The following is a 17,273-nucleotide window of genomic DNA, read 5'->3' as shown; positions in this document are numbered from 1 at the left end:
TATAACTTGTTTCGTTAAAATAACACCACAAATTTGTGGTACACGAAGTTCAAGCACGTGTCATACGGTTTAGGTTGGACCCCTTGAAAAAGGACCATAGTATGGTAAGGTAGAGTCTTTTCCAACTAGATAAACACAATCAAAACAAGAACAGAAACCACAACCTAACACACTTTTAAACTAAAAAACAATTCTGTAGGGGAAGAAAGAAGGAAGGGTAACTGAAAGACGGTCCTGACTGATACCCCCCCCCCCCCCCCCCCAAAAAAAAAAAACCCCAAAAAACCCAAACAACAACAAAAAACCCCCATAAAACCCACCCAGAATAAAAAGAATAACCGAAACACAATTACAATCCAAAAATAACACACACACACACACACACACACACCCCCACCCCACCACCAACAACAACAACAAACAAATCACAACCCCCCCCCCCCCCCAAAAAAAAAAAACCCACACAAAACAAACCCACATCCCACCATAAACAAAACAAACCGTTTTAATCAATTTTGAAGTACAGATTCACATTATGTAATATATTTAAATATGTTTTCCTGCATTCCGACATCTGCTTCATACATTTAACGACCTGCCATAAAAGTTACCTTCGATACTACACACACACACACACACGCACTCACGCACACGCACACACGCACACACACACACACACACTACCTGTAACATGGATGTTCGGGATGTTCCATCGAATACTATGTTCGTGCATTTAGCCAGTTGATCACCAATCGCCTGGTCTAACGCAAACCGACGTAGGTCGCTTCGTGAATCGTTTAAACTCGTCTTATTGATTCCACTGGGCAATCAGGAAAGAATGTGGCCTGTACTGCAGTTATAGCTCGGTGAGGTTGTACCACGAACACAGGAACATGACTTATTTTCCCGGTTAGTGTCAAATCGGCAAACGTTTCCGCTAAAAGATCATTACTGTTGTCTTGGCGAGTTGTTAAAAGTTGACAGTGAATGGTTTTGCTGGCAGCAAAGGTAAGTCGTGTTTTGGTTTTCTGTTTTACGCACGTAAGTTAACTCAGTATAGAGGGTTTTTTTTTTTTTTTTTTTTTTTTTCTCATTACAATTTTATAATTTATATTGATTGTATGTTGTTTTGTTTTATTCTGTTATAATGAGGTAAGCGTTCAATATAAGCTATCAGTGGCGGATCCAGAAAATCCATTTAGGGGGCCCCAATGACATGAGGCGAAATGCCAATGGAACTTTAGGGGAGGTTTGGAGGGGATCGTAAAAAAATGAAAATTAATATATAATAAAATTATAACTGTCGCAAAATTTATCTGTCTGTCTGTCCGTCTGTCTGGCATGTATTGGATAAGTTTTTAATTGCATTTTGTGTTTTATCAGGGAAGGTCAGATCAAAGGGTTTAAAGTGCACATTCAGAACAAGCTGTTGTAGCGCACGCCTGTCATGGGTGCAGGTGTCGACTTATGCCGGCTCCTCTGTCCAGGACAGGAAAGGGTTAGGGGTGGGTGGGAGGATGGATCGCCCGTGCTGGTACATGCAAGAGAGCACCAGCAGCCCGACCAACCAAGGTCGGTAGCGGGTGGGGGCATTTGTGATGTTGTTGACTTGTGAATGTCTCGTAGGATTAAGTCCAAAACATTAAAGGATTGCGCAGTTTCATGAGGTAATATGGCGCATAATTTGGAACGGTTCATCCAAAAGAAAGAAGCTATTTGAGTAATTTTGAGAATCGAGAACATAGACATCGGACGATGTTAGCAACTGAGGTGGTGGTTATCGAACCACCTCGGTGGATCCATTCAACTGATTGGATTTTTTTTTATTCGTTCTAACCGATGCACCACAACTGGTCAAAGGATGTGGTATGTGCTTTCCTGTCTGTGGGAAAGTGCATATAAAATATATTTCTGCTAATGGAAAAATGTAACGATTTTCAGAATTACCAAATGGTTGACATCCAATAGCCGATGATTAAATTAATCGAAGTGCTCTAGTGGTGTCGTTAAACAAAACAAAGTTTATATATATAATCTTCAGAGTTGGGGTTGGGGGGGGGGGGGGCGGCAGTGCCGTTATGCACCCACTTGTGTTGTTCATGAATAAGACATAAAAAAAAGTTTCACTTTGTTTCGGTTTAACTGTATTGTTGCAAAGTTTCAACAAGGTATCAACAAGTTAAAGGGGATCAGCAATAATGTTTTTGTTATACCTATTAAATACATATTCACGAAAATGTCAAAACCATGATACTTTGCATACAGTGCACTGAATAGTGAAATGATGCATTGGTAAGTAGATCATTGGTAGATCGGTCACCTGAGGTTCGATGGATTGGACGATTGGTAATCCTTTGAAGAGACCGGCCTCGGTGGCGTCGTGGTAGGCCATCGGTCTACAGGCTGGTAGGTACTGGGTTCGGATCCCAGTCAAGGCATGGGATTTTAAATCCAGATACCGACTCCAAACCCTGAGTGAGTGCTCCGCAAGGCTCAATGGGTAGGTGTAAACCACTTACACCGACCAGTGATCCATAACTGGTTCAACAAAGGCCATGGTTTGTGCTATCCTGCCTGTGGGAAGCGCAAATAAAAGATCACTTGCTGCTAATCGGAAGAGTAGCCCATGTAGTGGCGACAGCGGGTTTTCTCTCAAAATCTGTGTGATCCTTAACCATATGTCTGACGCCATATAACCGTAAATAAAATGTGTTGAGTGCGTCGTTAAATAAAACATTTCTTTTTTCCTTTGAAGACTTACAAAACTTTATAATTATAAACAGTACAACCAACTTCAATTGTCCCATACCTGTCATGTCATTTAGTTTCATTTTTCGTTTTTTTTTTTTTTTCGAGCTGTTGTTTATTTACAGTTCAAGATTGCTGCCCTGGACACATATAAAATAGTTGGGCTGTTTGTGCAGCATAATTCGTGAATGGCTACCAGTGGTGTGTGAGGGCAAAAGGTACAATAATTATTGGACTTGTTTATTCTCAATGAATTGTATGCTAATTCTGTCAGGGTTAAAACCAATGTCTTAAACACTTCGCCAACATATAAGGCCAATCACACCACACCTTCTGTAAAACAACCAACACACAAAAACAACCAACACAAAATAAAAACAAACAAAACCAAATAGACACACAAAAACCCAACAACACCCCCAACCCCCAAAATCCCTCCCCCCCCCCCCCCCCCCCCCCCCCCCCCAACAAAAACAAAACAAAACCCTGCAACAGGCAAAAAACAACAACAACAAACAGACAAAACAATATACTAAAACTTCATATTAAAAATATACACACGAACACAGTAAGCCACACACACACACACACACACACATACATGCACACACACAAACATGCACACACACACACACACACACACACACACACACACACACAAACACACACACAAAACAACAACAAAACAAGGCAAAAACCTTACAAGAATCAAATTAAAAGAAAAGAAAAGAAACACCCACCCCCATCCCCACCTCCCAAGCTTCTACACTTTCATTTTGATAGTGATATGCAGCTCTGTTGGAGAACACTGTCCTGAAAAACTCTAATAGGTAGTAGAGTTAAAGGGACATTCCCGAGTTTGCTGCAATGTTTAAGATGTTATCGACTAACAGAGACTTTTTGACGACTGTAATTACATATCAAATATATTTTTATGCATAAGATATTAGTGGTTTCATATTAAACGTGTTTCTGATCGTTTTAATATTTGTACTAGGTTCAATTTCATCTTATTTCCTAAAATATTGTTTTTGTCGTTCGTACGAAATTATTTGAAGACAAAATCCAGTTTGGGCTTCTTACAAATATTAAGACGACCAGAAACACATTGAATATACAGATACTGATATTCTAAACAAGAAAATATATTTAATATGTAAGTTTAATCGTAGAAATATTTTATTAGTCGGAAACATCTTACAATGCAGCAAACTCGGGAATGTCCCTTTAATCGCTCTCAATTAATTCTGAATTTCCCAATCTAACCAGTGCTACATGAATGGTTCAATGGCCATGTATACAAGATCTGTGAATCAGGCATTTTAAAAATCGCCTTAATTTAGACATTGACTGTAACATGTACAGGATATCTTGCTATGTTTTCGCTGTGAGGAATCAATGTGCCATCTTCTATCCTACCGGCCTCGGTGGCGTTGTGATTAGGCCATCGGTCTACAGGCTGGTAGATACTGGGTTCGGATCCCAGTCGAGGCACGGGGTTTTTAATCCAGATACCGACTCCAAACCCTGAGTGAGTGCTCCGCAGGGCTCAATGGGTAGGTGTAAACCACTTGCACCGACCAGTGATCCATAACTGGTTCAACAAAGGCCATGGTTTGTGCTATCCTGCCTGTGGGAAGCGCAAATAAAAGATCCCTTGCTGCTAATCGGAAAGAGTAACCCATGTAGTGGCGACAGCGTGTTTCCTCTCAAAATCTGTGTGGTCGTAAACCATATGTCTGACGCCATATAACCGTAAATAAAACGTGTTGAGTGCGTCGTTAAATAAAACATTTCTTTCTTTCTTCTATCCTATCCATTCATATAAGCTTAAACACGTTTAGGGATCGTACGCGACTGCTCGCTCTCCTGAACACTCCTCTGGCTGTTTGACAAAAATGAGACGTACACTTGTTTATTTTCTTTCTGGGGGTTTTTTTCTTCCCAGGAATCCTTAGACGTGGTTTTGATGTTCTTAAGCTGATTATGACAATATTATATGTGTGAGGTAATTTAATTTTAGTTATGTATCACCATTAAATGTAAAAATAGCCAAATATGGCATTTCCTAAGTACGATAAGGCGCATTTAAAGGGACATTCCCGAGTTTGCTGCATTGTAAGATGTTTCCGATTAATAAAATATTTCTACATTTAAACTTACATATTAAATATATTTTCTTGTTTAGAATATCAGTGTCTGTATATTCAATGTGTTTCTGGTCGTCTTAATATTTTTAAGAAGCCCAAACTGGATTTTGTCTTCAAATAATTTCGTACGTACGAAATAACAATATTTTAGGAAATAAGATGAAATTGAACCTAGTACAAATATTAAAACGATCAGAAACACGTTTAATATGCAGCCACTAATATTTTATGCAGAAAAATATATTTGATATGTAATTACAATCGTTAAAAAGTCTGTTAAAAAGTGCAGCAAACTCAGGAATGTCCCTTTTAGAGAAATCGAATATAAAATATGGCTTAATCAGAGATAAGAGCTTATAGTAGCTGTTTGGTTTTCAAAATTGAATTGCCTTTTGCAGAAAATGATGGAAACGTCTAGCGAACAGTCTACACGCTGTGTTTATAATTTAATTAAAACAACAGCTTAGATTTTCTTTCTTAATTAAAAAAAACCTCTTTCTGCTTATCTGCTAAAGATTATTTTTTATTCTTTGTCTACGCATGTTCAGTGGAAAGGGGCGGGACGTAGCTCGATGGTACAGCTCTCGCTCGATGCGCGGTCGTTGAGCCCATTGGGCTGAAAACATTACCTGAGCCCAACGCATATTAACCCAATATCTACGATGTGTACACCATTGATGTCTGGCAGCAAAGTGCCTCGTCCATTGGGCTATTTCTCGTCACAGCCAGTGCATCACGACTGGTATATCAAATACCGTGGTTTGTGCTATCCTGTCTGTGGGATGGTGCATATAAAAAAATCCCTTGCTGCTAATCGGAAAGAGTAGCCCATGAAGTGGCGACAGCGGGTTTCCTCTCTCAATATCTGTGTGGTCCTTAACCATATGTCTGACGCCATATAACCGTAATTAAAATGTGTTGAGTGCGTCGTTAAATAAAACATTTGTTCTATTCTGTTCAGTGGAAAAGTTTTTGTTTTTGTTTAACAACACCACTAGAGCACATTTATTTATTTATTTGATGTCAAACATGTGATAATTTTAACACAGTCTCAGGCATGGCGGAGCAAGGGGATGGCGGTGCTGGGGGGGGGGGGGGGGCGCTATAGCGTAATAATTCTAAATAAAAATATTATTGGTAGCAAAACGTATGGCAGAGATTAATTTTACTCAACCAATATTCATTTCATTTCTGAATGAATTCACTAGCGCTTCGACAAAAGGTCTCGCAGTATAGATGTAAAAAAAATGAATATTATTACGTTGTTACATTTGCAGAAAGGAAACGACGTATTATCTACCTACGCCCCGCTAGCGGTGTTCCACAAACAATAATGGTAGTTATATGGGTATGGGTAACTATATTTACGTGCCCCTATCCACGAAGGTTCAGGCACGCCCACTGCGGAATTAGCCTCTGACTTCGCCAGTGACTGACTCCGGAGCAGGGGGGGGGGGGGGGGGGGTAAGTTTGAAGTTTGGAAAAAAGCCATTTAGTAGCGCGGACCGACTAGCAGACACTTCAAAACAAGAAGTAACATATTTATAGGAGCCGTGTTCTGATTGGCTGAATTTCGATTCCTCGGTGAAGCCTGTTTTTTAAGGCTTTTACCGATAAGACTCTGCCAAAAATGGTGACTGCTAAAAGTTTTAAGGGATTTTGAGCAATTGACGGGCGCCAAATAAAATGCGTTAGACTACTTATAAAAAAATAAACATAAGATTTAGAACTGCTTCCAAACAAAGTCTAAGCCCAATAAAAAAAAGGTTGGTACTCACTAAAGGTTGGTAGGAGTTGGTATAACACTAAATACTGTCCAGGCCTGATAATTTTGATATTCCTGAATGAATGGAATTGAGATATAAAACTCAAAATAACAGCACGAGTGTGTGCGTTAATTGTTTGGTATTTTCCAATTCCGTTGGGTAGGTTTCACCAGTCTCGTTCCAGAGTCCTTCATGGTTGGTGTCGGTGAAGTCGCCGTGGATACAAACCCACATTCACGGATAGTCCATCGGATTGGTCGAGTGTCCCCGGTCGGAAACCGTTGACATCTTCCTCCTCTTGGACTCCCCTCCGGCTGCAGGGTCGGCAACAACATCATCAGTGGAAGGCGCTTGTGGCTCGCTGGGGGGTCCGTCACGATGACGTGTCCAGTTTCCATCTCAGCAGGTGGGTCGTCAGGAGGGATCGTGTCAGTGGAGCTGACAGCTTTGTTCCCCCCTGTTCCGCTCCTGGCGAGTGTTCCGGTCATGGGAGCGGCTGCGCAGAGTGAACCGCCCCCGTGGTTTAGCCACCGGGGATCACCCTGTCTCGCTCCCGTTGGGGATCTTCCTCTTCGGGGCAGGTGGGACCGCTCCTGGCGGTTGAGCCGCTAGGTTTGGGTCCCCCCTGCGAAGTCGGTCGCCGCCTCCGGTTCCCCATGAAAACCAAGGTTACAACAGCACTTCCAAGTACTTGACTAGTGGGCCAAGTACACGCAACACAGCCCCCAGGGTGGGGGGGAGAGAAATCACAACGTGCAACCTTGTTTGGTCGAGGTAAGAATGCAACTGAAAAAATGCAACTGAATTTTTTTATAGTTTTTGAAAAACGAATATTTATAGGATAAGTAGCAACAAAAAACACTAAACACTTATCATATTGTAGATAAATGAAATCAAGATTTGTGCGTGTACATGCGCAAGCTTGTTTTGCAGATATGTGTCTGTGTTAAAATTGAGTGCCCTCAATGGGGCCCCATTGAGTAGTTCTAACAATAATTATATTTGTAGATAAATGAAATCGAGTGACGCCAATTGCAGATACTTCATGGTATTGCTAGTATATTATGACGTAGAACTGTAGGAATTCATATTAATTGTAAATATCAAAACTTGTAGTAAGGTGCCCTTTTGACGAGTCAATGTGCCCTTCTTTTTTGGTCTCCCCCCCCCCCCCCTAAAAATATTTCCTGGATCCGCCCATGTTGTGCGAAAGGTGCGATTTAAAATTGAACACTTAGTTTGTGTGTAGGTTGTGTGTACACTGTGGTAATATTCTTTCTTGTTTGTTACTGGAACACTAAGTCATAACATTTCTGTCACATTCTTTACAACATTGTGTAACTGTTCAACAATGTGACGTGTCCAACGTCAGGAACGTCTGCAGACATGCTCCAAGTTGGCGCACCTCAGGGAATTGTGGCCCGTAGACTTAATGTGTCACAATCAGTCATTAGCCGATTGTGGGCCCGATATTGACAAACCAGAAATGTGGATGATCGTCCCCGTTTAGGACGGCCAAGGGCCACAATTCCGGTTCAGAACCGCTTCATTAGGACATACCTGTTGAGGAATCGAGGTCAATCAGCCAATCAAACCGCAAGAAAACTGGTGTTACAGTGTCTGGACAGACTATTCGTAACAGACTGCACGTTACCCCACATTTGACTGCAAGGCACTTTGAAAGAAAGAATTTTTTTATTTAACGACCCACTCAACACATTTTATTTACGGTTATATGGCGTCAGACATATGGCCAAGGACCACAGATATTGAGAGGAAACCCGCTGTCGCCACTTCATGGGCTACTCTTTTCGATTAGCAGTAAGGGTTCTTTTATATGCACCATCCCACAGACAGGGTAGTACATACCACGGCCTTTGATATACCAGTCGTGGTGCACTAGCTGGAACGAGAAATAGCCCAATGGACGAGGCACTTTGCTGCCAAACATCAATGGTGTACACATCGTAGATATTGGGTTAATATGCGTTGGGCTCGGGTAATGTTTTAAGACGAGTCGAAATTCACACTAGACTTCCATGATCGACGAGAGCATGTCTGGCGTCGTCCCAATGAACGCTACGCCAACGTCAACGTTCGTCCTCATGACCGATTTGGAGGAGGGTCTGTTATGGTGTGGGGTGGCATCACCATGGCTGCTAGAACCCAGCTGCATATTGTTCATGGGAGGGTCACTGGGCACTACATCATTGCACCGATCGTTGTGCCCTTCTGCCCACGTCAGGCTGGACGCCATATTGTTTTCCAGGACGTGCTCACCGGTGTCTACTGGTCACTGCTTATTTGCAGCAACAGAACATCACCACAAATACATCTCTGTTATATTGTGTTATTTTTTAATATTCCCTACCTATTTTGAATAGTATATTACACACAAAATATACGTAGTTTCAAAATACATTATTTTCCTTTTGTCCTTGTTGCTTTAATCTTTGAATGTTTCGGTAATAAAGTTTTAAAGCTGATTGCTTAACCACCACGGCGTGAGAGAGACAGGTATCACCTTTAATAAATGTCATATTTTAAAGCTCTTCCGCCTTCCGAGATTGGCATCGAGTAATAATCAGGAAGCGTGATTCAGGTCACTGGTAGAGAATCCACCTGCGGTGCGATAGGTTGCAGGATCGACTGTCATCGGTGAACTTGGATTTTGTCCTGCCTCAACCAGTGACCCACGACTGGTACGTCAAAGGCCGTGGTATGTTTTCTTCTGTCTATGGGAAAAAAGCATATACAATTTCCCTTGCTGCTTTCACGGTTGTATTACGCTTGCTCTTCTTCACAGACGTCAAAAGCTATGGGCGGTAGGCGTAGGGTGGACACATCCTCCCCCTAATTAGAAGAACTATTGGTGTTCTGCTATATTTTGTCTTCGTCCACACATCCCACTTACACACCCCTCCCCCTCCCCACACACACACACTCCCATGTGACGATAACATAATTTTGTTCAATACCTATTGCCTATAAAGACAATGAGCATAGTTACATCGCAGAGTTAAATATTTCAACTATTGGAGCCATTAAAACGTTCACGCACAGTGCACGTACACTACTGAAATTGTTGTTCGGCAAATCCATTGTCTATTTGTTTATTTTGTTTAACGACACCACTAGAACGCATTAACTAATCGTTGACTGGTGGATGTCAGTAACCTCCTTTTTGGGCTTAGTTGGACTTTAAACACTTCGATCGAGCTTCAAAATTCGTATGTTTATTTTTTTCATAAATAGTCCAACGCATTTTACTTTGGCGCCCGTTCAATTGCTCAAATCACCTTAAAACCTTTTCGGCCGAGCAGTCAAACTTATTTTTGGGTTTAAATTCTTAGTCCGGACATGATGTTAGGTGCAGTTATTCTCTGTAGACTATAGCTTTTTCTAGTTAGACCCGAAGGAATCGAAATTCAGCCAGTCAGAACACGGCCCATTTTCGGTGTCTACTAGTCGGTCCGCGCAGTCGCTGGACACAACTAAATTCGTATTCCAAATTCCGCCCACTTCAAACTTATCCCCCCCCCTTCTCTGTCCTGGACTTAGTCACTGGCAAAGGCCAGAGATTATGCCCAGGACAGACATGCTTGAAACCTTCGTGGTATATGAGCATGTAAATAATTTTTGGAATGGAATGGTGGATGTCAAACATTTGGTACTTCTGACTGTTAGTTTTCAGAGTAAACATGCCAAGTTTTTCCATTAGCAGCAAGGGATATTTTAAATACACTTTTCCACAGACAGGACAGCAAAAACCACGGCCTTTGATATACAGTGAAACCCTTCTAAACCGGACACCCTTGGGACCAAGATTAATGTTCGTTTTAAGAGGGATCCGGTTTACAGTAAACTTTGTTTTATTTAACGACGCCACTGGAGCACATTGATTTTTTATCTTATCATCGGCTATTGGACGTCAAACATATGGTCATTCTGACACTGTTTTTTAGAGGAAACCCGCTGTCGCCACATAGGCTACTCTTTTACGACAGACAGCAAGGGATCTTTTATTTGCACTTCCCACAGGCAGGATAGCACAAACCATGGCCTTTGTTGAGTCAGTTATGGATCACTGGTCGGTGCAAGTGGTTTACACCTACCCATTGAGCCTTGCGGAGCACTCACTCAGGGTTTGGAGTCGGTATCTGGATTACAAATCCTATACCTCGACTGGGATCCGAACCCAGTACCTACCAGCCTGTAGACTGATCGCCTAACCACGACGCCACCGAGGCTGGTCCGGTTTACAGAGTTTATAAAAAGAGATTGTAAAATGTCCGGTTTGAGGGAATTCCGGTTTACAGAGTGTCCGGTCTTGAGAGTTTTCGCTGTATATCAGTTGTGGGGCTGAGCTGGATCTCGCCTCGGAACATCCTGTTTCTTGTTGTTCTAATGTTTGTGTTAGCTCCAAATGCATTTTACACAAAACTGAAGAAGAAAAAAAACCACACAACACTCTCGCACTTCGCATCCTAAGGTCAGTGATTTTAAAGGGACATTCCTGAGTTTGCTGCATTGTAAGATGTTTCCGACTAATAAATTATTTCTACGATAAAACTTACATATTAAATATATTTTCTTGTTTTGAATATCAATGTCTGTATATTCAATGTGTTTCTGGTCGCGTTAATATTTGTAAGAAGCCCAAACTGGATTTTGTCTACGAAAAAACATATTTTAGGAAATAAAATGAAATTTAACCTAGTACAAATATTAGAACGACCAGAAACACGTTTAATATATAGCCACTAATATTTTATGCAGAAAAATATATTTGATATGCAATTACAATCGTTAAAAAGTCTCTGTTAGTCATTAACATCTTTAAAATTGCAGCAAACTCAGGACTGGCCCTATAATAAAAGTCTTTTATCTCAAAACGAACGTCTTTCTCCCAGAAACTGACGTCAGTAATACATAAAAAAATATAACATTTTAAAAGTGTGTAATAGAAATCAATTTAAACGTTTGTTTTATTTAACGACAGAACTGGAGTACATCATATGCGGTTTAAGGATCCGCGGGGCCTGTAGCACAAATAACAGCGGGTCTCACTTCTCAGGTTATATAGTTTGCAACCCTCTCGGGGAGAGGGGAAAAATTACCTGGGGAAAATAAATGTACACAGGGACCCCATGATACATGTGCTACTGGGATAAACCAACTCTGGAGCACATTGATTAATAATCATCGGCTATTTTAATGTCAAACATTTGGTAATTGTGACTCCTATACATGTAGTGAGGCGAATAATGACATAAAAACGACAGGCGGTTGAGTGTTCGCGCAGCATCATAGAAGTCTAATTAATGAGCTACTCTCCATTCACTAATATCAAAACCTATATTAGCTCGGCAATTTACCTTTCGACCGACCGTTCAAAACTGCGCCAAATTTCCTCAATGAAAAATTGCGCACCTTTTCTCTTTGGCATTAACGGCTCCATTCAAATTTCCATAGCACCACCACCACCCCCACCCACCTGCTACCGATTCGATCGGGCTGCTGGTGCTCCCTTGAACCTGCCAGTGCAGGTGGTCCCTCCTCTCCCTCCCCCCCCCCCCCCCCCACCTTTCCTGTCATGGACAGAGGAGCCAGCCAAAGGCCGGCTCTTGTGCCCACGACAGGCGTGCGCTACAACAGCTTGTTCTGAATGTGCCCGTAAAACCCTATGTCCTGACCTGACCTGACCTGAGTGTTCGCTTGAACCGGCCTCGGTGGTGTAATGGTTAAGCCATCGTTCTTAAGACTGATAGGTACAGGGTTCGCAGCCCGGTACCGGCTCCCACCCAGAGTGAGTTCTAACGACTCAGTGGGTAGGTGTAAGACCACTACACCCTCTTCTCTCTCACTAACCACTAATAACTAACATCTAGCACACTGTTCTGGACAGACAGCCCAGATAGATGAGGTTTGTGTCCAGGACAGCGTGCTTGAACCTTAATTGGATATAAGCACGAAAATAAGTTGAAATTGAAATGAAATGCTCGCTTAAGGTGCTTGTGTCGCAGGATCGAAGCACCTCGGTAGGTCCACAATTGGTCAAAAGTCGTGGTATGTGCTTTCTTGTCTGTGGGAAAGTGCATATAAAAGATCCCTTGTGCAGCATTAGGAAAAATGTAACGGGTTTCATCTAATGATATCGTGTCAGAATTATCAAATGTTTGACATCCAATGTTTGATGATTGATTAATTAATTAAACAATGTGCTCTAGTGGTATCGTTAAACAAAATAAACTTTAACTGTCTGCAAAAGGGAGCGAGTCTTGACGTCGATATATGGCTCCAACTCTGCCTGTAGGAAGACTGCCAGTTTTATAGAGCGCGTTCGTCTAAAAGCGCAAACAGATGTGCACAAACTGTTTCAAGCAGGGAGCTGTCAATAGTTTACAGAAATATTGCTCAAGATTTTTTTCCAGAGAGAAGGATTATATTATGCAATCTTCAGTGCGAGACATAGAGGATACTCCCCGAGTGTCTTGTGACATCATAATTATCAGCAGGAGTTAATAAAAGTATGAAATCCGAGGCTTGTCGAGAATTTTCAGAGGCGGATCTAGGGGGCCCAGGGGCCCGCCCCCACCTAAATTTTGCGATAGTTATAATTTTATTATATATTAATTTTCATGTTTTTACGATCACCCTCCAAACCTCCCCCAAAGGTCCCTTTGGCATTCCATCTCATGTCACTGGTATCCTCCTAAATGGATTTTCTGGATTCGCCACTGATTTTTATACCTTTAGCAAAGAGTGTTGATAAATTATGATGTTACAAGACACGAGGGGGTAGGGGTATTCTTTCTATCATCCGTTATCATTCTTTTCATTTGCGACAATTGTAAACAATCTCAGTAATGTGGATTGAATGCCACCGTTTCTACTGACAGAATATGATGACGGATAAAGCAGTCGTGTGACGACACACGCATAGACTACATTACAAAATCGCTCAGTTGACCTCTAGGTCATTGTACAATGTGGCTGAAATAATAGCTTTTCCCCTTAATTTTTATGGTCTGCAGGATAAAGATAATAACTAGATATTTGCTTTATCCTGCTCAGGCCAAATAAAGCAGATATCCGACGTCATTATCTAGTTATTCTCTATATATTTGGCAGCGGTAGACTCGTTAATTAGCAGAACGACAGTGGCGTGACGTCACTAATGATCGGTTTAGCGCTGAAACATACACAGTGACGTAACAACAACAAAAAAGCGATGTTTCCTAGGAGAATATCGCAGGAGATATCGCAAATTATAGTGCCAGCGTTATCTAAACACAGTCTCTTAAAACGCACCTTTCGATCTGGTATATCTGGATCAGTGCTTATAAAACTTGTATCTAGGCCAGACTCAGTATCTAATGACGTCACACATTTGGACCAGTCCTTATAAAACTTGTATCTAGGCCAGACTCAGTATTTAATGACGTCACACGCATACAATTTGTCTGACGTTGCCATGACGTTAAAATCTCAGACTCTATTAGAGTCTAGACTCAAAAAGGTGGCAGCAGACTTCATTTCAGCTTCATTTGTGTGACCGGCTTCGGTGGCGTCGTGGTTAGGCCATCGGTCTACATGCTGGTAGGTACTGGGTTCGGATCCCAGTCGAGGCATGGGATTTTTAATCCAGATACCGACTCCAAACCCTGAGTGAGTGCTCCGCAAGGCTCAGTGGGTAGGTGTAAACCACTTGCACCGACCAGTGATCCATAACTGGTTCAACAAAGGCCATGGTTCGTGCTGTCCTGCCTGTAGGAAGCGCAAATAAAAGATCCCTTGCTGCTAATCGGAAAGAGTAGCCCATGTAGTGGCGACAGCGGGTTTCCCCTCAAAATCTGTGTGGTTCTTAACCATATTTCTGACGCCATATAACCGTAAATAAAATGTGTTGAGTGCGTCGTTAAATACAACATTTCTTTCTTTCTTTCTTTCATCTGTGTGATTATAACCTCCAAATCATTAACATAAGCCAGTTACATCGATCCCAGAATCAATAATATAAATACTGAAATAATTAGTTTTGACAATTGTGTTATGGAGCCAGGATAAGAAAATGCCCTTTTTGACTGATATCATATTAAATGGGAGGAAATTGTATTTTAGCATCCATTGCACGTAGATGGAGTGCTCGCTTGAGTGCTTGCGTCGCCGAAAAGAACCACCTTGGTGGATCCATTCCAACCAGCGCGCCACAATTGGTCAAAGCCCTTGGTATGTGCTTTTCTGTTTGTGGAAAGATGCATATAAAAGATCCCTTGCTGCATTAGGAAACATGTAGCTGATTTCCTCTGATGACTACGTGACAGAATTACCAAATGTTTGACATCCAATAGCCGATGATTAATTAATCAGTGCGCTCTAGTTGTGTCATTACACAAAACAAACGTTCATTGAATGTATTGGATCACCTTTAGATCAGTCTAGAGATCTCTCTCCTGCAATGTTTGTGTCGTACGATTGAATCTCCTCGACTTACTTATTGTTTCTCCCCGTGTCCCAACCAGTGCTCTACGACAGTCATATCAAACACTGTAGTATGGGTTGTACTGTTTGTGGGAAACGTGCATGTACGAGATCCCTTAGAAAAATTAAGCGAATTTCCTATGAAGACAATGTGTCAGAATTGCCAATTGTTTGACTATAGCTGATGGTTGATATAAAACAATGTGCTCTAGTGGTGTCGTTACACAAAACAAACTAATTTGTTTTCATTGAATGTATAGTGTTATTGACGATCTTAAATGAATCATCTTGATATTTGAATTTGTGATACAAATTAAACTAATTATTATCCACGAGCTTTAATATAACCGAGTTAAAGGCATATTGTCACAGACCATTGACCTATTTATTGGTCTAACAAAGTGTTACCTGAGCAAAAATAATTTGATTTGTCCCTAAATGTACTTTATTCAACCATTTTTATAACCACCATACTCCATTTATTAATGACATTTTATAAAAATAACTGAATTATGTCGATGGTTCATAATTCAAAAACTAAAATTGCCGAGACGGATGACATGGATTTCACTGCATCATGGTTCAGTTACGGCGATGTGATAGCTAGATTTGGTTTTCAACAATTAATGTAGTTTTTATTTATTATCCATTTTTAGAAAAATAAGGGTCCTTAAATCTGTGACAGTATGCCTTTAATAACACGTGAAGCACACGTGTAATAACAAGTGTAAAGAAGTAATTTTGGAAAGTGACGTCATAACATGACGTTGTTAAGGGCACGCAGACCTTTGCAACTTTGTCGCATGCAACTGAAATAAAATGAATGCAAACAACTGTTTTCTCGTTGCACTGATATGCGCACACATGCGACAACCTGCATTTTTAGGCTAACAGTGATCACGTGATCACTCTGTTCATTGGCAGTTTAAATTATTGCGTTAACGTTTTGTTGCATTGAAGACGCACACGTTTGCGACAGGGTGCAATTAGATGCAATTACATGCAATCAGAGCAATGTCAGCTGCATGCAACAAAAGTTAATCGTATGCTAGAGCAATTTCTTGAGGCTCAATGGGTAGGCGTAAGGCCACTACACCCTCTTCTCTCTCACTAACGACTAACCAACTAAAAACTAACCCACTGTCCTGGACAGACAGCCCAGATAGTTGAGGGGTGTGTGCCCAGGACAGCGTGCTTGAACCTTAATCGCATATAAGCACGAAAATAAGTTGAAATGAAATCAAGCTTGCTACTTTGTCTGTAGGATTACCTGTCGTTTCCTAATGTTATTATGTGAATGCTTTTCATCTTTTGATCTAATATACGTGTGTTCTTTTGATGTTTTGTTAGGTGTCTTCCTCGTTTATGTAGATGCGAACAATAGATTTAAACAATTTTAATCCATCTGTTCATAACAACATGAGACAGTACAAACTAAATTTGTAGCGAATAATAATGAAATAAACAAAGCAAAGCTTCAATTTCCTCTCTCCATTCAGTAACACCGTTTACTAATACAAAATACAAACACAGGAACAGTTTTAATGAACTCGCATGTTTTTCAATATCAACATACGTCATCAATTGCTCTTTGTAACTCACAATCAGAACGACCAAAACAAAAACAAAAACAAACATCTGTCAAAATCGTATCTATACACACTGCAGAGTTTAAAGCACGTTTTAAAAAGCTCGTGTTTGCTCCCGGGAATCAGCATTCGGTGCTTTGTGTATAAAATGACTGTCACTTCCAAGGACTATATCCACCTTCAAGCTTGCTAGTTTGTCTCTAGGATTAAATGTTGCTTTGTTTAACGACACCACTAGAGCACATTTAATTACTTATCATCGGCTATTGGATGTCAAACATTTGGTAATTCTGACATATATAAACTTAGAGAGAGGAAAACCCGCTACATGTTTCCATTAGTAGCATGAGATCTTTTATATGCACCATTCCACGTATAGGATAGCACATACTACGGCCTTTGATATACCAGTCGTGGTGCACTGGCTAGAACGAGAAATAGCCCAATGGGCCAACCGACGGGGATCGATCTTACATCGACAGCGCATTAGGCGAGCGCTTTTGCACTGGGCTATATTCCGTCCTTGTCTGTAGGTT

This window comes from Gigantopelta aegis, chromosome 2, assembly GCF_016097555.1.
Source record: "Gigantopelta aegis isolate Gae_Host chromosome 2, Gae_host_genome, whole genome shotgun sequence".
In the NCBI taxonomy this organism is placed as follows: Eukaryota; Metazoa; Mollusca; class Gastropoda; order Neomphalida; family Peltospiridae; genus Gigantopelta; species Gigantopelta aegis.
This window is presented reverse-complemented; position numbering follows the sequence as displayed.